This window comes from Lactuca virosa, chromosome 4, assembly GCF_052849685.1.
Source record: "Lactuca virosa cultivar CGN04683 chromosome 4, Lactuca_virosa_CGN04683_v6, whole genome shotgun sequence".
Lineage (NCBI taxonomy): Eukaryota > Viridiplantae > Streptophyta > Magnoliopsida > Asterales > Asteraceae > Lactuca > Lactuca virosa.
In genome coordinates this window covers 533,667,115-533,689,554 of record NC_136429.1, presented here as the reverse complement: position 1 = coordinate 533,689,554, position 22,440 = coordinate 533,667,115, and positions in this window count along the sequence as shown.

Genomic DNA, 22,440 nt, shown 5'->3' with positions numbered 1-22,440 from the left:
TATTGGATGGACCATATCGACATTATTATGAATAGATAAGATTCTATTAAGAATGAGTTGTCATATGGCAAATATGGAAATGTTTCCATATTGGGAGTTGGATATTGAGAGTCTATGTCTAGATTAGAAAATTTATGCAAAAGGATGTTCAAATGAATGTACTTTGAGTGAGAGACATCACGTCTATGGAATTGTCTTGTAACAATCTCCAATAGAGGACTTTGTAATTTCATTGGCAATAGTCATTTGACTTTAGTGCAGTGACATTACGAAAGGATCGTTGCATGAAAAGTTAGAATCTAGCATATTCTATAAAGTGACAAGAAATTTGATATCCTTATACTTATGATAAGGATTGGGAGTTGTGAAATGAGTATGATTGGAAATGTGTTCATTTGATCTATTTCACAATGTAAGGACCATAGGTAAACAATGTGTGCATGCTAAGAGCATGGGACAATTGTAGTAATAATTCAAGTAATAAGTTAATTAACCGAAACAACAAATAATGAGTAATCGATATGGTGATGAATAAAAGGTGTTTTATTTATACTCAAAGGTTTGGGACCATATAGGATTAGTATTATTCTTGTGTTTCACTTTGCATGTTTTGACTTCCTGAATAATTAATTATTTCAGAATAATCAAATTATTCGAATGGTCCACAGTCGGTCATATGTTGGAAGTAGGTATGAATGAAGACTGTCATGAATTGGTTTGTAGATTGTCTAAAGTGTATTAGACATAGCAAAGGTTTGCTGCAACGTTCGTGAGTGCTTATGAATATGATTTTGAGCATTGGATTAAACCCACGCTCACAAGAATCACTTCATGGATTCTATCACGAGTGATTGTGAGTCGATAATATTGTATATTCTTAAAACCAAGATGTGTGAGTTGTTATTTGCTGGTCGGTTGTACATTGATGATAAGTAAACGCACCAGTAACTTGGTGTTATAAAACTTATTGTTGTGTGTGATTCGATGAGTGAATGCAAGCGAGCATATGAGTCGAAGTTTATCCATTCCTTTTACCCAAAGTGGGATAAAAGCGATATATTTGGGCCCCTCGATGATTTAGTGATGGCACATAAGCGTTTGGCCAAGCCGGGACTAATTTGATGTGTTCAATTGTAGTCTGTTGTCAGTCGTCATAAATCGGAAGTCGGGAAACAGTATAGAGAGAATGATTGAAATTCATGTCTCATGTCTGTACGATATCTAGAATGGAGGAATATATGATCCCTTATCTAAAGGACACGCGTATCTGATAAGATCAGAGTTGACAGCGGCTTTTGAAAGCTACGATTGCTAATCAGGATCTGAAGTTATACGCAGAATAGTTATTAGACTCATCCAAGTGGGAGACTGTTGGATTAGTGTCTAAGTCCATAAGTATTTTGGTATGTACTTGACCCGATTGTGCATGGTCCTTTTGGGTTGCCTTCACCATAGCAATATGTGAGATGAATTAAGGAGAAAAAGGTTTAATTATGATTTATTAATATATTATAAGAATAATATATTAAAGGAGAAATCATGTTTAATTAATATTAGTCAAGAATTAATTTTGTGGCTAAAAGAGATTAATTAAACTTAGGGGACTGGATTTGTAATTATAAGATAATTACAATTGGGCTATGGATTACTTAATAATATATAGGTTGGACGAATTCTATGGGGAAGCCCATTAGAAATCGTCCAAGGGATATGTTAAAGGAATCCATGGGCTGCTGAGGGCTTAAGCAGTCAGATTAGGGTTTCCTAGTTGAAAACCCTAATAGCATACCTATATAAAGGATCCCTATTGCCCCAAAAACGTGGCTAAGACTCTCTTTAGGGTTTGTAGACGTTTTTGGCTGCCTCCTCTCTTCTCCTCTTCATCCAAGTTGCTCTTGGTGTTTGTGGCTCCACTAGAGGTGAAACATTTGAGGCACTAAGCTTTCTGAAGCCAAGGATTGATTGTTATTGCTATATAACAATCAAAGGTAAGATCTAAACCCTATTTTATGTTAATATGATTAATTGTATGCTACATCTAGGGTTTATAGCTTTGGATATTCAATTGCATGTTCATTAGACAAACTAGATCCAAAAGCTATTAGGGTTTGCATGTACACCATAGGAATGATGTATTGCTCATAACCCATCAAAATGTTCATCCCAATTACGTAGGAATTCTAGGGTACATGCCCTCAGCATATCTTCAAGTGTTTGTATTGTTCTTTTGCTCTGACCATCAGTCTGTGGATGGTAAGCTGTACTTAAACACAACTTGGTACCCAATTCCTCTTGTAGACTTTTCCAAAATCACGAGGTGAAACGGCTGTCACGATCTGACACAATCGTTAACGGAACACCGTGAAGCCTCACAATATCCTTCACGTAAGAACTCGCCAGCTTATCCATAGACCATTTCTCATTGGCTGCTATGAAATGCGCACTCTTAGTGAAGCGATCAATGACCACCCAAATCATGCCGTGACCACTCTTTGTTCTGGGCAGTTTAGTGACAAAATCCATGGCAATGTCTTCCCATTTACCCATAGGTACAGGCAAAGGTTCTAAACTCCCATATGGTTTCTGATGTTGTGCCTTAACCCTCGCACAAGTCACACACTCAGCCACATACTTTTCTATATCAAGCTTCATCGTCGGCCACCAGTAATAGGGTTTCAGGTCCCTATACATTTTAGTGCTGCCAGGATGAATCGAGTACATGGTTTTGTGAGCTTCTTCCATCAGAAGATCTCTAATTCCTCCGGATTTAGGCACCCAAATTCGATCTTGGAATACCTTTAGTCCATGACCGTTTGTATCAAACACCAACGTTCTGCCCAAACGTTCCTCCTTCCGGTCATTCTTTTCAGAAGCTTCCTCTTGAGCTTTCTTTATACTCTCCACAATTGTCGAGACAACTTCTATTCTCAACGCTATTGGCCTTTTTCTCTCAACATTGACTTTCCGACTGAGAGCATCAGCGACAACATTAGCTTTACCGGGATGGTAAAGTATCTCACAGTCGTAGTCCTTGAGTAACTCCAGCCAGCGTCGTTGCCTCATATTCAATTCTTTCTGATTAAAGAGATATTGGAGACTCTTATGATCAGTGAAAAGTTTGCACTTCGTGCCATAGAGGTAATGCCTCCATATTTTCAGAGCAAAATCTACCGCTGCCAACTCCAAATCGTGAGTAGGGTAGTTCTTTTCATGCTCCTTCAGCTGTCGGGACGCATATGCTATCACCTTTTATCTTTGGGTCAAAACACAACCCAATCCAACCCCAGACACATCGCTATAGACAGCGAAGTCTTCAACTCCATCGGGTGGAGAAAGTATCGGTGCCTCGCATAGCTTCTTCTTTAGCTTCTCGAATGCTTCTTTATGCTTATAATTCCAAGCATAAGTAGCTCCTTTGTGGGTCAAAGCTGTCAATGGAGTAGCGATCGAAGAAAATCCTTGGATAAACCTTCGGTAATATCCAACTAATCCAAGAAAGCTTCGGATCTCCGTGGGACTTTTCGGCTGTTCCCACTTCATTACAGCTTTGATTTTTGCTGGATCAACCATTATCCCTTCTTGGTTGACCACGTGACCCAAGAGTTGGACTTCTCGAATCCAAATATCACATTTGGAGAACTTCTCATACAGCTTCTCCTTCTTCAAGACTTCTAACACTTCTCGCAAGTGTCTGCCATGCTCCTCTTGGCTTTTCGAATAAATCAGAATGTCACCTATGAACACTATCATAGATTTATCGAAGAACGGATTACAAACCCTATTCATCAAATCCATGAATGCTGCTGGAGCATTGGTTAGTCCAAACGACATAACCAAGAACTCGTAGTGTCCATATCGCGTTCTGAATGCAGTTTTCTCGATATCCTGCTCTCTTACTTTCAGCTGATGATATCCTGACCTTAGGTCGATCTTTGAAAAATAACTTGAACCTTGTAGTTGATCGAATAGGTCATCAATCCTCGGCAACGGATATCTATTCTTTATTGTTGCCTTGTTCAGCTCTCTGTAATCGTTGCACATTCTCATGCTTTCGTCTTTCTTCTTTACGAATAACACCGGAGCTCCCCAGGGTGATGAGCTAGGTCTAATGAAACCTTTGTCCAATAACTCCTGAAGTTGCATCATCAGCTCCTTCATCTCCGTTGGTGCTAATCGGTACGGTGCTTTTGCTATTGGTTTCGTTCCTGGTAACAAGTCTATTCCGAACTCTACTTGTCTATCAGGCGGTAATCCGGGAAGATCTTCGGGAAATACTTTCGGATAATCACACACGATAGGAATGCTCCGCATCTCCTTTTTCTCCTTCTTAGCATCGATCACGAATGCCAAATATGATGTACATCCTTTGGCCAAACACTTTCTGGCTTTCATTAGCGAAATGATTCTAGAATTTACTCTGCGTTTGTCCCCATACACCATAAATGACTCTTTCCCTGGTGGGTTTACTTTTACTATCTTCTTCTTACATAAAATCTCGGCATCGTTGGCGCTAAGCCAATCCATTCCCAACACGATGTCGAAACCGTTAAGTTCGATAGGCAATAATTCCTCGTGAAACTTATTCCCATTCAAGTCAATTAAGATGTTTTTCATACGATGTCTAAGAGGTACAAACTTGCCACTAGCAACTTCGACTAATAAAGCATTATCTAGTCTATCAACAGGCAAAGCTAGTTTTCTACCAAATTCATGCGCTATAAAACAGTAGTTGGCTCCAGAATCAAACAAAATTTGAGCAGGCAATTCATTTATGAGAAAGGTACCTGAAGCGACATCAGCTTCATCCTTCGCAGCTTCCAGTGTCATCTGAAAGGCTCTCGCCTTTGGCTTTGTGGGAATGTTGGGTTTTGCTGCCTCTTTCTTTTTCGGACAGTCCTTCAAAATGTGCCCCTCCTCGTTACAACCAAAGCACATCCTCTTGTTGGATGGACATTGGTTGGCATAATGCCCAGTTTTTCCACACTTGTAGTAAGTTACATCCTCACTACATTTCCCAAAGTGCTTTTTCTTGCACTTTTCACACCATTTCGCTTCGCCTCCTTTTCCTCCAAATTTTTTCGAATCAGACTTCGAAGATTTGCTTTTCTTATTAGAACCTGAAGTTCCTTCAAACTTTCTTTTCTCGCCAACTTCAACCTTGCTGGTGGTTCTTCCCTTGATCATGTCTTCAACAGACTTGGCAGCCCAAATAGCTACCTCTAGAGTAGGTGCTTGACGCACTGGCACCGCGTACTCCCATGGGAGTCCTTTTGCGTATCGGTCAACCTTTTTCAGCTTATCTGGAATGATGCGCAAAGCAAACTCCATCTTGTCTGTGAAAGCATTTGTGTATTCATCAACTGACATGCTGCCCTTTGTCAATGTCAGAAACTTGTTCTCCAACTCCAACAGATTTTAGGCCGAACAGAACTTGCGCTTGAACTGCACCAAGAACTCTACCCATGACAGTTGCAGTGGCTCATTAGGGCTTAGGGTCTTCCCTAAAGTGTTCCACCAACGAACAGCTCCACCCCTGAACTGACGTACTGCGAAAGTGGTCTGCAACTTGCCTCTGCAACCACACGTCATGAAGGCTAGCTCCATTTCCGATATCCAATCCATGACTCCGATCAGATCCTCCTTTCTAGTGAAGGTCGATGGTTTGCAAGTCAGAAAATCCTTATACTTGCATCCCATTCCATCATTCCTTCCATCCTGATTTTTTTGCCTAACTATCGGTGGGTTGGCTTGACCAAAAGTTCCACTGAAGTTTTCTCCCTCCGAGTGCCCCCATTCTCTTCGGGCTCTTCCACTTGAATTGACGGTTCTTCACGATTCTGCCTAAGCAGACGTCTTGTTTCTTCCATCTGAAGATCCAACATCGTTTGAATCATCATTTGTACACCAACCATTGTTATCGGCTCAGGTCCTGCTGCTACAACAGGTATTTGCTCAATCACAGGTGGTTGATTCCTGTTTTCATCTGCGTTTCCAACGCCACTTCTGGTTCTTACCATTTTTGATCTACACACCGAATAAGGTGAAATTTAGATCTCCATTCACGATAGATATTCAAATCATCCTTATCACTCCGAAACGTTTACATGCTAGTTCTAATATCGTAGACGTACGCTTAGAATCCTACACACATAAGGTTTCCAGATCCGGTCGGCAACAGACCATAGATCCGAACAAATAATATCATATATGGCAAACATATAACATATAGCATATAAAAGCATTTTAGGCAATTTTCCTAAAATAAACTAGTGCTCGTGTCTAAAATATAACAGACACACATCTCACAATTTCATTTAGCATTCTAAGTTTAAGTCTAGAAATCCTACAAATTCCTAGTTCGCTTAAACTAATGCTCTGATACCAACTGTGACATCCCCAAAATCACGGCCAGAAAAGACCGATTTAATTTATGCTTTTCAAATGATTTCAGAGTAATCATTTGATTAAAAGAGTTGCGGAATTTGTTCCCAAAATAAAATATGATAAAAATAAGATTTACCAAAGCATTTCTTAAAGAAATGTATTTTCATTATATTACAATACTCGGGATGTCATGTTCCGATAAACAGACCAAAAGCATAAACATTTCAATACAGACCTTACAACAGTTATTTACAACAACAGGTCTATAATCCAAAAATAACTTGACAAGTCATCCAACTTATGCTCTGGCGCCACTACCTGTAATACAAAGAAAACTGAGTGGGTCAGGCTTGGGAGCCTGGTGAGCATATAGGGTTTTCAACCCACAATAAGTGATTAAATTTATTTTCATTTACCAACAATAACCCAATTACACATTCCCGTTATTCTCACTTTATGTCCCTAAAACAACTAACACAAGGGACCTAGTCTAAGAATATTTCATCGGGGCGACAACACATGCATTCGGGGGTTTCCCAGCAATATATGTCAAATAAGGCAACCATGAGGGGGATGGAGTACAGAGAATGAACAACCAAGTTCATTAACACCTACACGTGGCGAGCCTGCTAGCGTTCCACAGGACTGTCTAGAAAAGTCTGTGGTCGTCATCTAAACTCCGCTAGACGACTCAATCAAAAACAACATTGAGGCCTCTCATCTGTTTATCACACATCAACTATCTACCCATGTTCTACCCAACATATTAGTAGATAAAAATATATATTTTTATACATAGTTTAAAACCTGTATAGCATTCTTATTCAATACATATTCCAAGCAACAGATGAGACACATATACATAACACGTATTTCATAGAGAATAAATCATATTTATGAGATAGAAGAAAGTGAATATGCATTCACACATATAACAACAAAATATACACATAACACGTATTTCGTATAAAATACTTCAATATTTATGTTTTAGAAGAAAGTGACTACACACTCACTTGATCAGAAGATAATAGGACAGCACTACGGCTTGTAGAAGTAGTATCCTTCGGTGAAACCGGGAGATCTTCACAAAAAACAGGGCTTCTCGCGGGCAGAGCTTCGGCTCGGGAATCTCACTTCTAGGGATCTTCGGGGCTTCGGGACTTGCTTCGGGACTCGGGAATCATACCGGGGATTCGGGATAATTCTGGCACGAAAAACGAGGCAAAACGGGAGAGAGAGAGAGAGAGAAGAGAAAAGGAGTAAAATGGTCGGCTGCCCTCGCATCCTTTATATAGGGGCAGAAGCCTCGCATTACGCCCATTACGTTAGGCGTAATGCTCAGTACGCGGGGCGTACGCTTCGGAAATCGTCACTGCATGCGTCATCGGAGCACTCGAGTGCGAGGCGGGTCATGCTTCGCTGTACGCTGGGCGTACGGCTCTACGCTGGGTGTAGTTCGGATCGGATTGCTGACTCCTTCGGATAACTATCCGATTTAAAGATTAAATAATAAATATTAATTATTTAAAAACTTCGGAAATTCATATCTTCTTCATACAAACTCCGTTTTCGATGTTCTTTATATCCACGCGTAGGTGAGACCGCGCTCTACAACTTTCGTTTAGACTCCGTCGGCTAATTTTGAATTTATTTTTATTAATTATTTTTAGTATGTCGGGACAGGAAAACTCCGTTATAAATTCATAACTTCTTCATGTGACGTCCATTTTCGCCTGTCTTTTTATCGTTTCACTACTATTAACGAGATCTTCGATTCTCGTTTAGATTGTTTTGGCTAAAAACCGGTCGATCTCAAATCGAGTATTCAGGCTGCATACTGCTAAGTCGAAACTTCGGAAAATCATAACTTCCTCATACGAAGTCAGATTTGGACGATCTTTTTATTCACGCTCTCGGTTTAACGAACTCTACAACATTCGTTTAGATCACTAAGGCTAAATATCGCTCTAACGTAAATTTCACTTTTTACGTCATTCAGCGTTGTCGGTTCTGTCGCGAAACTTCGACAGGTCATAACTTCTTCGTTATAACTCGGATTTCGGCATTCTTTATATCTTAGGAATCCTTGTTTCGACCACTACAACTTTATGTAAAGATATCGGGCTTATCTTACACTTTAATTTTGACGCTCATTTTATTCTTAATTCATTAAATTATAATAATTAAGAAAATAAACACATAATTCACATAGTACTCAAATATTTCATCATTAATACTTCAAAAAGAGTTACAAGGGTTAACCTAGACTATTACATCAACGATAATGTCTAGTCTGGAAACGCGGGCGTTACAGTTTCTCACTTAACCCATTAAGGACTTAATCCATTAAGTCCCTTACTTTACTAAATAAGTCATATGGTGTGATTGGGCCTAATACACAATTCCATTCCAATGACCCAAATGTGGGTCCCAATAAGTCCAAGCCCATAATCCCCAAATTAGGGTTTTCACATGAAATGATGATTAGGGTTAAGTGTTTCTTACTTAAACCATTAAGGACTTAATCCATTAAGTCCATTATTGTCTTAAGTTAGTTTGCCAATGATTATTATTTAATATTTCAATTTTATTAAATAATTCCCGTGTGTGTGTCCTGATCGATTTCCCACAAATTATGGTTTTATGCCATTAAGGTTTTCCAAACCCTAATTAGGTTTTTCCAACCCAATACTAGCCCATTAATCCATTGGTTGGGCTTTTAGGTCACTTTGGGCCTTATTGGGCCCATTAAGGTCTCTTTGGTTTAATTAGGGTTTCCTTGGGCCCATTAGGGCTTCATTGGGCCCACTTTGAGCAAGCATCCCCCAAATGAGTCAAACACAACAAGGTAAGCACACCGCCACCCGGTATGACGGCCGGTGGCGGCAGGAGGCGGTAGCCACCACCTTACGGTGGTGGTTTAGAGTTTTCTTACTGTTCCGATCGATTGCAATATTACAACACGGTCTCCGAACACACACCAACACACACTAACCTACACAACTCGTAAATAACACACACACACCTAGCCACCTTATGGCGACAGGCGGCTGAACATGGCGACAGTTCTCGTGAGTTCCAGCCAAAAAGATCGTATACATCATATTTGTTCACGAAACGACGCCAGCCACCCAACTGGTGTCGTGAGGCGGCAACGGAGACCCAAGAGGCGGACATCAGTGGCAGCTAACGGCGACTGTGCCTTGCGCTCATCAGAAAAGACGCATCTGCTTCGTTCGACCCTGCTACATCAACCCTCACGCATCCTCTTTGCGATTCCACGAACCCAACTACCAACCTACGGTGGCATGCAACGAACGGAGGGGGTCAACCTCCAGACGATAGTGATGATGCAGCAATCGGGAAGGAAATGGAGATGGAAGAAGGTGGTTCGAACCCACCAAGCACAACAGCAGCGAAGAGGTGACGACTCTTGTCCTCGCCGGCAGCTCCGTCTTCAGCGGCTTCGGCGCAGCGACAACTGTGGATAAGAACCTGACAACGTTGGAGGATTGCCTGCTAGCTCCCAATGGTCTTCCATTTCTCCGATCATGGAGGAGGTCGTCGTTGGTCTTGGTTGATCGGAACAGACGAAGGGGTGAAAGGTGGTGGCGGTCGAACGATGGAGGAAGGAGGGGTGGCGGCTGCAACATAAAGTGGGAGTTAGGGTTTGGGTTTGAATGGTAGTGAGGCTATATACCCGGTTCCCACCAGCTTTTCCCATAACAACACAAATGGTCCCTCCTTGCCATATTCTTTTCAAAACTAATCCCAAATTTACCAATTAGACCCTGTGTAACACCCTGTTTATTTAATAAATTAACAGATAAAATTTATTAAAGAGTAGTAGCCCTAAAGTACATAATATTCAGTGAGATGTTGGTTTTGGGAACTAAATGTTATAATTAAAAAAAACGGGATAAAATGTTAATTCTGGAATATTGAAGACAGGGGCTGCTTGGTAACAATTAGGACTCAATATGAAAGGAATTATGGAAGCAAGGGATAAAATGTAAATTCTGGATTTATATTGTATAGATTTATGGCATCAGGGGTTAAAAAGGTAAATTTCATACTCCTTTTGAAATGATTTTAGAATGGAGGGACCATAGTTGTTGTTATGGAAATATGTTTTGAAGGAACCGGGTATATAGCTATAGCTTCACCAGTTATCAACCCTAAACCTAATACACTTCAATAGCCGCCACCACCATATGAGAGCTCCCCAATCGCCGTTGCATCCCAGGGTCCGATCGCCACCTTTTGGCCGCCGATACTCCGTTGTCGAGGTCACGGGTCGTCGGAGGAGCACCAGAATATTCCAGTGTCGTGTGCTCCAAGCCACCAAGCGAACACCGAGCATCCATCAGCCTCCTTCTCCTTCTCCTTCTTAGGCCGTCACTGCTCCTTCGTGGTTCCGATCAGGCGACTCCGGTGATCTTGTCGTTTCCTAGCCTACGCCATCAGTCGTTGTTTGCATCATTAGCCCGACAACCATCGTCTCCACTACCGCATCGTCGACGTCGAAACCGAGAACCGCCACTGCTGTCACATCTTCTCTCCGCCGTGTTGCTGCCGTACGTCGCCACGCCAAGGTTGTGTTGGTGTGTATTCTCTTGGGGTCCGACTTCTCGTTTGAAGTGTGGGTGCATTTTCTGTAGGCCTGAAACTGAGGAGATAACCACCATGGCCGCCAGCCATGGTGGCTGCCGCCATGAACCACCACTAGCCACCACAAGGTGGTTATGTGTGTGTATTAATGGGGTTTTTGTGTTGTATGATGTAATCAATAAAGTAATAATGGAAATGAAACTCAAAACCACCACCGTATGGTGGTGGCTGCCGCCACCGGCCGCCGTGTCGGGTGGCGGTGTGCTTGTCTCGTCGAGTTCGTTTCGTTTAGGGTGCTTGAAACCCTAATGGGCCATGTAAGCTCTAATGGACCCTAATTGATCCAAATAAAACCCTAATGGGCTTAATGATATTCTAGTGGGCCTAATAGGCCCAATAAAGCCCTAATTTGAGACCTAAAAGCCCAACAAATTGATAAATAGGCTAGTATTTGGGTTGGAAACCCTAATTAGGGTTTGGAAAACCCTAAAGCCATAAAACCATAATTTGGGATTATCGGGATCGCTTGAGAATTGTTTAATGAGCTTAAATTAATAATTAATAATCATTGCAAATTAACCTATGGTCATGTGGGACTTAATGGATTAAGTCCTTAATGGGTTAAGTAGGAAGCTTAACCCTAATCGTCATTTCATGTGAAACCCTAGTTTCACTTGGACCCTGAGTTAGCCTTTCTATTGGGCTTTGATGATTGGGATAATAATGGGCCATCCAAGAACAAGCAAATGGGCTAAAATAATTTAATGGGCATAGGGTAAGGCCCATGTAAGGGGTTGGGCCCAATTTGGAAAATTGGGCCATAGATGGTCCATAGTTTGGGCCTTAATGATTATATGATGTTGGGCCTTAGAATAAGACCATGTATAGGCCTGGGCTCAATTTGGAAAATTAGGCCATGTGTTGGGTTTTGATTCCTAATTGACTTTGGGCCTATGGATTGGGCCTTGGGCTTGAATAAGCCAAGCTTGGGGTAATGTAGTAATTATCCAAAGAATGAACTTATGGTTATGTGTTGGGATCCAATTATTAATTGGGTGATGTTTTGATATTGATAGATCAGGATTCTGTCATCCAGCAGCTGGGGTTGAGTCTGCGGGACTTCAGCAGCGTGGGATTGTGTCTACGGGTCTTCAGCAGTGTGAGGTGAGTTACCTTCCAGTAGCGGTGGGTCTACAGCCACAATGTCGGCCCACTAGTAGGAGTTGTATGTTAGATGATTGTCTTTGTGATATTCATCTAGGTTTGCTGCTACCTGTTATGTTTTATGTGCTAGCATGTTATGATGTTATGTGATAGTGGTAGTAGGGGGTGAAATAGTCCCCGGTTACCGGTCGATAGGATCGAAGGGGTAGTTTAGTACCCAGCCATGCTAGCCAGATTATGATATAGTTGATATGATATTATGTGGTAGTAGTAGGGGTGAAATAGTCCCCGGTTACCGGTCGACAAGACCGAAGGGGTAGGCCAGCACCCAGATATGCTAGGGAGTATGTGATTTATGTTTATATGCTAGGGTTTTATGTGGTAGTAGTAAGGGGTGAAACAGTCCCCGGTTACCGGTTGAAAGATACCGAAGGGGAGGCCAGCTCCCGGTTACCGGTTGAAAGATACCGAAGGGGTAGGCCAGCAACCAGATATGCTAGGCAGTCACCGGTCGAGAGGACCGAAGGGGTAGGCCAGCACCCAGATATGCTAGGCAAGGTCACCGGTCGAGAGGGCCGAACGGGTACATCGGGCACCCAGATATGCCTGGCAGTATGTATGTTATATGTGTTTGTATGGTATGTGGTATGATGGGGGAACTCACTAAGCTTTGTGCTTACAGTTTACAGTTTTGGTTTCAGGTACTCGTTTTCAAAGGAAAGGAGCCGGCTTGATCGCAGCGCATCACACCATGTTTTCCGCACATGAGATCTTTGGGATTACACTCTGATATGGTTTTATGATAATATGTTTTGATTATTGACACTTTGGTTTTGACATGAGATATTAATATGAATGTTTTTATACTGATGGTTTTATATAATTACTTAATTCTAACGAAATTTTTGGTCTTGAATTTTGGGATGTTACAAGTTGGTATCAGAGCCTTGGTTTGAGGGATTCGAACACACTCTCGGGTGTATCTGAACTCAAGCTAAGGACTTCGTATGAAAATTTTCAAAAGTAAAACCATTTTATAAAAGAAGTTTGAAAATAATTGGAAAGAGAAAAGAACTTTGAAAAGAACTAAGTGTGTGATGCGTGCAATCAGCCAAGCTCAAGTAAGTTTTCCCCAAGATACCCATACACGTTATGATATGTTATGTTATGATATGATTATGAGAACTGCATGCTAGATTAGGGCTAAGGATCTAGGAAGGATGCCTTATATGCCTATTGTATGTGCTTGTAGACTTACATGCTAGTACTGATCAGTCAGTGATAGGATAGCCTGTTTAGGTTATGCATGATTGTATGAGCCTTTGAATTGCATGTACAGATTCCTGATTAGAGGATAGAATGGTTTGATTGGAATATTATATGGTTATATTTTCCATTGTCTAAATGTTGCTTGCTTTGTGCTTTGTGGGACTCTTAGTAATGTGAGCTAGTTATTGAGTGAATATGCTAAGTCACATGTGGCACAGACTGGATAATCTCAGAGTGATAGATTTGACCCTATTGCGCAGCTCTTGTATGAGTCCAACCATTCTAGGGATGGGTCTATTACTCGAAGGATTCTCTGATCTCTGTTGCATGTGGCTATATTCATGAGGTAGCTAGTTGACATTACCGAGAATCTTTCAGCAGCTGAGGACTGGGTGGGTATGGGAACCTAGGGAAGCCTAGGATATGTTTCAGTGGGTTAGTAGTGAGGCTCAGTGAGACTTGGGTGAACCAGTTTGAGGAAGTGACTTAGAGGATTCAGGAGGATTGCTGAGGAAAGTATGGATAGGTGTGGAAGGTAGTATTGGGCCCGTACTACTGAAAGCCCAAGATCCATACTCGAATCGGTGAGAATCTTGGAGAATCTGAGAAGCTTCGAGGAGAAGTTTGTAACCTGGTTTAGGGACAGAGGATGTTCCATTGTTGCAGCTTGTCCATTGGCAAGTGAGCTAGCGAGCGTGACAAGGTGTTAGAACCTGAAGGATATGATTTCCAAGAAGTTGTAGATGCGAGATCGATTTGGAGCACCCTGGAAAGAGAGGTTCGTGCCAGGTGCGTATAGTAGAGGATCCCGGGAAGAGACCCATGACTTCTGATCATCGGGTGAAAGGCCAGTAGGGCCGGAGTCAGTGCAACGCGTACGAGAAAGTGCACAAGGGAGTTTGTCACTCCAAGGGTTTAGGTTGCTACAGGTGTGGCATGGTTGATCATGAAAGCTGAAGGTGATCAATATTCCTCAAGATGGTACGGGTATGTTGTCTTCTACTGCTGCTAGATGGATGTTGGGAATACGTATCGCTTTGGAATTGTGAGTGAGTTTGGATAAGTCAGACCTCGGGTCAGTTTTTCTGCTAGTGTTTGGGTTATCAAGGATCATATATGCCATCCTGCATGCCGAGAGGTCCTTGATGAACCCACAGAGGGACATACCTTGCGGGGTGGGTTCCGCGTGTACCGTTATCATTCCGGATCTTTGTCGAGATCTGTGCAGGAGTAGTGTTCAGAGGACATCAAGTCGGAGTTAAAGCGATAGTTCTCCAGTGAAGTCAGAGTTCAGTGATTCTATCATTTGTTCGTATATGGTCGAATTTGTCTATGGATGAACTTTGGAGTTCAAGGCGCTACTATTGCTAAGATAGGATTAGTAGCACGAAGACGGTGATGTCAGTTGCAGGTGTTAGATGTATAAGTGGTAGGTCATCGGATGTTCAAGAGAATGGTATTTTCGCATAGGAGATGGATTAAGGTGTCAGACCGGACCAGATTTCAAGAGTACTCATCAAGATTTTCGAGGATGGGTGATCTTAAGGTTTAACCGGTAACTAATCACTAGCATTGGTAAGCATAGGTTGTCATCAGGGGGATACTAGAAAGCGAGAAGGATTGGGAATCCTTCAATTCTCGCGTGCCGTGAAGATTTAGTCGAATCTAAGTGGGGGAGAGACTTTTTATAAAGTTCCCCAAATGTAAATTCTGATTGCGCGAGGAGCGATCTCTTGGGCACCTTGTCAAACAGAAGGGTATTATGGTCGATCCGGCCAAGATAGAGGCTGTGATGCAGTGGGAGATTCTGAGGTCTCCATCTGAGATTCGGAGTTTCCTGGGTCTAGCGGGTTATTACCGGAGGTTTATACGGGACTCCTCCGAGATTGCAGTTCCTTTGACCCGACTGACCAAGAAGTCGGTGGCCTTTCGCTGGGGGCCTGAGCAGCAGGCAGCCTTCGAGATTCTCCGACAGCGGTTACGCGAGGCACCGATTCTCACCCTTCCAGAGGATGTAGATGACTTCGTGGTTTACTGTGACACTTTGATCACGGGCATGGGTGCAGTACTGATACAGTGGGGTTACATGACAGCAGGTTTTGGGAACCAGGGTAGAGCTCCGGTTAGGACTCAAGTTTAGTGGTGTGTTAGGTCGGGTGTATGTTCGACCAGGTTGGGAAAGTGTTGTAAGACTACGGGGGTAGCCGTTGCATTCACTAGCAGTCAGATAGTATGGAAAGTGTTGTAAGACTACGGGGGTAACCGTAGCATTCACTAGCTGTCAGATAGTATGGAAAGTGTTGTAAAACTACGGGGGTAGCCGTAGCATTCACTAATAGTCAGATAGTATGGAAAGTGTTGTAAGACTACGGGGGTAGCCGTAGCATTCACTAGCAGTCATTTAGCATGGAAATTGTTGTAAGACTACGGGGGTAGCCATAGCATTCACCAGCGGTCAGTTAGCATGGAAAGTGTTGTAAGACTGCGGGGGTAGCCGTAGCATTCACTAGTGATCAGATAGTGTTAGTGTGTTGTAAGTCTGCGGGTGTAGCCGTAACATTCACAAGGTTAGTAGATAGTGCTTGAGTGATGTAAGTCTGTGAGGGTAGCCACAGCCTTCACTTGGATGGCAGATAGCATGAGCGCGTTGTTAGGACGCGGAATAAACAGTAGTACACACAAGTTCGGGTGCAACATTGAGGATAAGGAAATCGATGGATTGGATTTCGGATTTACCCAAAAGGATTAGATCAGATTGAGCCAGTGATACGATTGTAGGAGTGTTACTATAGTTATGGGATCAGGGAAGCAATGGACCGTATAAGATTGCTTGTGATATAAGGCTACCATCGGTATGGACCCGATCGGTTAGATCAGAAGGTTGTTAGAGCCTCAGTGACATGATAACTAGTGGCAACTGGTTCCAGAGAAGGATTTCGTTCAGAAGTCGTGTGAGGCGACTAAGTGGGAGTCCTATGGCTCCGCAGCCGAGCTGGAACCTGGTATTTCAGATGATTGGTGAACGAATAGGGACCAGGGAGGTCTCGTTAGATTTCGGAAACCAGCCATGTGGCAACATCCCGCTTCAGGCAGTTTAGTGTTCGGGCAGTTTCAGCGTCTAGGCAGCATTACTATTTGTGTTCTAGGTTGCAAGTTTGGACGGAATACCAGATTGCTTGGGTTATGCCAAATGACCTACAGGGATAATTGGGTCTATGATTTCAATTTTCTAGTGGAACCATAGGCTATCAGAAGTTGAGTAGTCAGCTGACGGATAAACAGACTAGATTCAACGATAATGATTTAGTATGAGTGGTCTGTCATGGATTCAGACCATCTTGAGACAGTAGACTTCAGATCGAGTAGATGTTATCTTGTTGCGAGGAATTTGTTCATCTGTGGATTTTAGGACTTTGCGAAGATTGGTCACGGCTACCCTGGGAAGGCTACGGTGTGCCCAGGATGGTGACCATGTCCCTAGAGTGGTTGGGCGTGTAAGGAATGGTAAGGAATGATTTCGAGGTCAAAATCTAATTTAAGTGGGGGAGAGTTAACACCCTGTTTATTTAATAAATAAACAGATAAAATTTATTAAAGAGTAGTAGCCCTAAAGTCCATAATATTCAATGAGATGTTGGTTTTGGGAACTAAATGTTATAATTTAAAAAAAAACGGGGGTTAAGTGTTGAATCCGGACTTAAATTGTAAGTAATATTGAAGACAGGGGCTGCTTGGTAACAATTAGGACTCAATATGAAAGGAATTATGGAAGAAAGGGATAAAATGTAAATTCTGGAATTATATTGTAAATATTAATGGCACCAGGGGTTAAAAAGGTAAATTTCATACTCATTTTGAAATGATTTTAGAATGGAGGGACCATAGTTGTTGTTATGGAAATATGTTTTGAAGGAACCGGGTATATAGTTATAGCTTCACCGGTTATCAACCCTAAACCTAATACACTTCAATAGCCGCCACCACCATATGAGAGCTCCCCAGTCGCCGTTGCATCCCAGGGTCCGATCGCCACCTTTTGGCCGCCGCTACTCCGTTGTCGAGGTCACAGGTCGTCAGAGGAGCACCGGAATATTCCAGCGCCGTGTGCTCCAAGCCACCAAGCGAACACCGAGCATCCATCAGCCTCCTTCTCCTTCTCCTTCTTAGGTCGTCGCTGCTCCTTCGTGGTTCCGATCAGGCGACTCCGGTGATCCTGCCATCTCCTAGCCTACACCATCAGTCGTTGTTTGCATCATTAGCCTGACAGCCATCGTCTCCACTACCGCATCGTCGACGTCGAAACCAAGAACCGCCACTGCTGTCACATCTTCTCTCCGTCGTGTTGCTGTCGTACGCCGCCACGCGAAGGTTGTGTTGGTGTGTATTCTCTTGGGGTCCGACTTCTCGTTTGAAGTGTGGGTGAGTTTTCTGTAGGCCTGGAACTGAGGAGATAACCACCATGGCCGCCAGCCATGGTGGCTGCCGCCATGAACCACCACTAGCCACCACAAGGTGGTTGTGTGTGTGCGTGTTAGCTTAGTGTGTGTGTGTTAATGGGGTTTTTGTGTTGTATGATGTAATCAATAAAGTAATAATGGAAATGAAACTCAAAACCACCACCGTAGGGTGGTGGCTGCCGCCACCGGCCGCCGTGTCGGGTGGCGGTGTGCTTGTCTCGTCGAGTTCGTTTCGTTTAGGGTGCTTGAAACCCTAATGGGCCCTGTAAGCTCTAATGGACCCTAATTGATCCAAATAAAACCCTAATGGACTTAATGATATTCTAGTGGGCCTAATAGGCCCAATAAAGCCCTAATTGACCTAAAAGCCCAACAAATTGATAAATGGGCTAGTATTTGGGTTGGAAACCCTAATTAGGGTTTGGAAAACCCTAAAGCCATAAAACCATAATTTGGGATTATCGGGACCGCATGAGAATTGTTTAATGAACTTAAATTAATAATTAATAATCATTGCAAATTAACCTAAGGTCATGTGGGACTTAATGGATTAAGTCCTTAATGGGTTAAGTAGGAAGCTTAACCCTAATCGTCATTTCATGTGAAACCCTAGTTTCACTTGGACCCTGAGTTAGCCTTTCTATTGGGCTTTGATGATTGGGATAATAATGGGCCATCCAAGAACCATCAAATGGGCTAAAAAAATTTAATGGGCATAGGGTAAGGCCCATGTAAGGGGTTGGGCCCAATTTGGAAAATTGGGCCATAGATGGTCCATAGTTTGGGCCTTAATGATTATATGATGTTGGGCCTTAGAATAAGACCATGTATAGGCCTGGGCTCAATTTGGAAAATTGGGCTATGTGTTGGGTTTTGATTCCTAATTGACTTTGGGCCTATGGATTGGGCCTTGGGCTTGAATAAGCCAAGCTTGGGGTAATGTAGTAATTATCCAAAGAATGAACTTATGGTTATGTGTTGGGATCCAATTATTAATTGGGTGATGTTTTGATATTGATAGATCAGGATTCTGTCATCCAGTAGCTGGGGTTGAGTCTTCGGGACTTCAGCAGCGTGGGATTGTGTCTACGGGTCTTCAGCAGTGTGAGGTGAGTTACCTTCCAGTAGCGGTGGGTCTACAGCCACAATGCCGGCCCACTAGTAGGAGTTGTATGTTAGATGATTGTCTTTGTGATATTCATCTAGGTTTGCTGCTACCTGTTATGTTTTATGTGCTAGCATGTTATGATGTTATGTGATAGTGGTAGTAGGGGGTGAAATAGTCCCCGGTTACCGGTCGATAGGATCGAAGGGGTAGTTTAGTACCCAGCCATGCTAGCCAGATTATGATATAGTTGATATGATATTATGTGGTAGTAGTAGGGGTGAAATAGTCCCCGGTTACCGGTCGACAAGACCGAAGGGGTAGGCCAGTACCCAGATATGCTAGGCAGTATGTGATTTATGTTTATATGCTAGGGTTTTATGTGGTAGTGGTAGGGGTGAAATAGTCTCCGGTTACCGGTTGAAAGATACCGAAGGGGAGGCCAGCTCCCGGTTACCGGTTGAAAGATACCGAAGGGGTAGGCCAGCACCCAGATATGCTAGGCAGTCACCGGTCGATAGGACCGAAGGGGTAGGCCAGCACCTAGATATGCTAGGCAAGGTCACCGGTCGAGAGGGCCGAAGGGGTACGTCGGGCACCCAGATATGTCTGGCAGTATGTATGTTATATGTGTTTGTATGGTATGTGGTGTGATGGGGGAACTCACTAAGCTTTGTGCTTACGGTTTACAGTTTTGGTTTCAGGTACTCGTTTTCAAAGGAAAGGAGCCGGCTTGATCGCAACGCATCACACCATGTTTTCCGCACATGAGATCTTTGGGATTACACTCTGATATGGTTTTATGATAGTATGTTTTGATTATTGACACTTTGGTTTTGACATGAGATATTAATATGAATGTTTTTATACTGATGGTTTTATATAATTACTTAATTCTAACGAAATTTTTGGTCTTGAATTTTGGGATGTTACACCCTGCCTTTTTAAAATCCTTTCATGTTAGATCCATAATTTACTTTTTAACCCATGCTCCCATAAATCTTTTCAATCTAAGTCCTACATTTACCAAACAACCCTTGCCTTCAAAAATCCCTTGCATAATAAATCCTGAAATTACACTTTAATCCCCGAAGATTCAAATCTTGTCATTTGGCTCCTCGAAACCAACAACCCACTAATTATTATTCGATCTTGGGCTATACCAGTATAAAATAATCATAATAATTACTTCCCGGGATTCCTGATTTATTATTTAATTACTCCATTTAAACGGGATGTTACACAAAAGGGGAACTTACAAGGTCCGAGTGTTACAATTCTCCCCCACTTGAATCGAACTTCGTTCTCGAAGTCCGCTGCTCCAAAGAACTTCAGATGGTGCTCCATCATCTCATCTTCTGGCTCCCACGTCCAATTAGAACCCTTGTGATGCTGCCATTAAACTTTCACCAACTCAACAACCTTGTTCCTCAAGGTTTTCGTCTTCCAATCAAGAATCGTCAACGATCTCTCAATATAGTTCAGGCGGTCATCCACCTAAATATCATCCAATGGAATCACTGCGGAATAATCCACGAAACACTTTCGCAGCTGAGATACATGGAACGTGCTATGGATCTGACTGAGCTCATCTGGAAGATCCAAGAAATTTGCAACTCGATCAAAAACCCTAAACGTATCGATATACCTGGGGCCCAGCTTACCCCTCATCCTAAATCAGATGACACCTTTCAAAGATGACACCTTCAGGAAAACCATATCCCCCACCTGGAACTCAAGATCTGAACAGTGCTTGTCGACATAACTCATCTACCGACTCTGAGCTGTCTGGAGTCTACGCCGAACCTGCTGGATCAACTCAGTAGTCTTGAGTACCACCTCAGTAGTCCCCTTAATCCACTGACCGACCTCACCCCAACATATTGGGGTCCTATCTTTCCTCCCGTAAAGCATCTTAAAAGGAGGCCGATCAATGTTGGCGTGATAACTATTATTATACGAAAATTCTACTAACGGAAGATACGTATCCCAAATCCTACCAAAGTCCAAAACACATGCCCGCAACATATCCTCTAGAGTCTGAATGGTACGCTCACTCTGACCATCGTTCTGCGGATGGAAGGCTGTGCTGAAATGGAGACGAGTACCCAACTCGTTGTGGAACCTCTTCCAAAACCTGGAAGTAAACCTAACATCCCCTTCTAAAACCACGGAAACCGACACCCCATGTCGTGCCACAATCTCCATAATGTATACCTCCGCCAACTTCTCCGCAGAGATACTCTCCTGGACCGGGATAAAATGCCCGCTCTTGGTCAATCGATCCACGATAACCCAAATCGAATCCACTATGCATGCAGTCCGAGGCAATTTTGTGATGAAATCCATGGTAATCTCCTCCCATTTCCATATGGGAATCTCTAACGGCTGCATCTTGCCATGAGGTCGCTGATGCCCGGCCTTGACTTTCCTGCAAGTCAAGCACCACTCCACATATCACACTACATCCCTTTTCGTGCAGGGCCACCAATAATTAAGACGAAGATCCTGATACATCTTTGTCACTCCGGGATGATGGAGAACCTCGATTTGTGTACCTCCTCCATCAACACCTGACGCACACCGCCCCAATAAGGAACCCAAACCCTCCGATGAAGGGTCAACAAGCCATGGATATCATAATCGAAGGGAGCCACCTGACTCACAATACGCTCACTCTTCCGGTGCTCTTCCTTCATAGCCTGTACCACGCTTCTTCTTCAAGATATGGACCAAAGTACACCAAAGATGGACACAATGAGCTCAAAATGCCAAAGAGAGGTCTAGGGTTTCATGCTTGAGGCTATAGGGACAATGGAGGCTGAGAAATGAGGGTTTCATGGTCCATAATGATGTTTATATAGTGCCCAACCCCAAAAATTAGGGTTTCTAAATGAATCACGTACGCCCCGCGTAGATACACGTACGCCCAACGTACGTGTCCGGAGTCCCGATGCCGTCTCGCATGAGTACGCTAAGCGTACCATGTGGTACGCCCCGCGTACAATGCAAGGACCAAAAGTGAAACATTAACAACAATAAGGGCAATAAAGAAACTTACCAGAATTCAAGTGTTACATACTAGCTTAAAATGGAGAAATTGATTACCTCATGAGCTTTTCATCTCTAATCCAAGCCTCAAACACCCTTAATCGCCTCTTAATCTTCTCTCTTGCTCGGAATCATCAGAGCTTAGCTCCAAAGAGTTTTGGAGGTGTTTTATTTGATGAGAATGAAGGCTTAACAGCCTTTACCTCTAATGTGTAACCGCGTCGCGGTGACCAGTTGACCTCGATCAATGGTCGTCACTCGCCTGCCACGTCGTGGCAATCTATTTTCCATGTCATGGTGTTCTTCCTCCACTAGCATCCTACTTTGGCCACTATGCCTAGGCACCCATATATCGCATCGCGAGGAAAAGTACAATGTCATTTCTCTCTTATGACA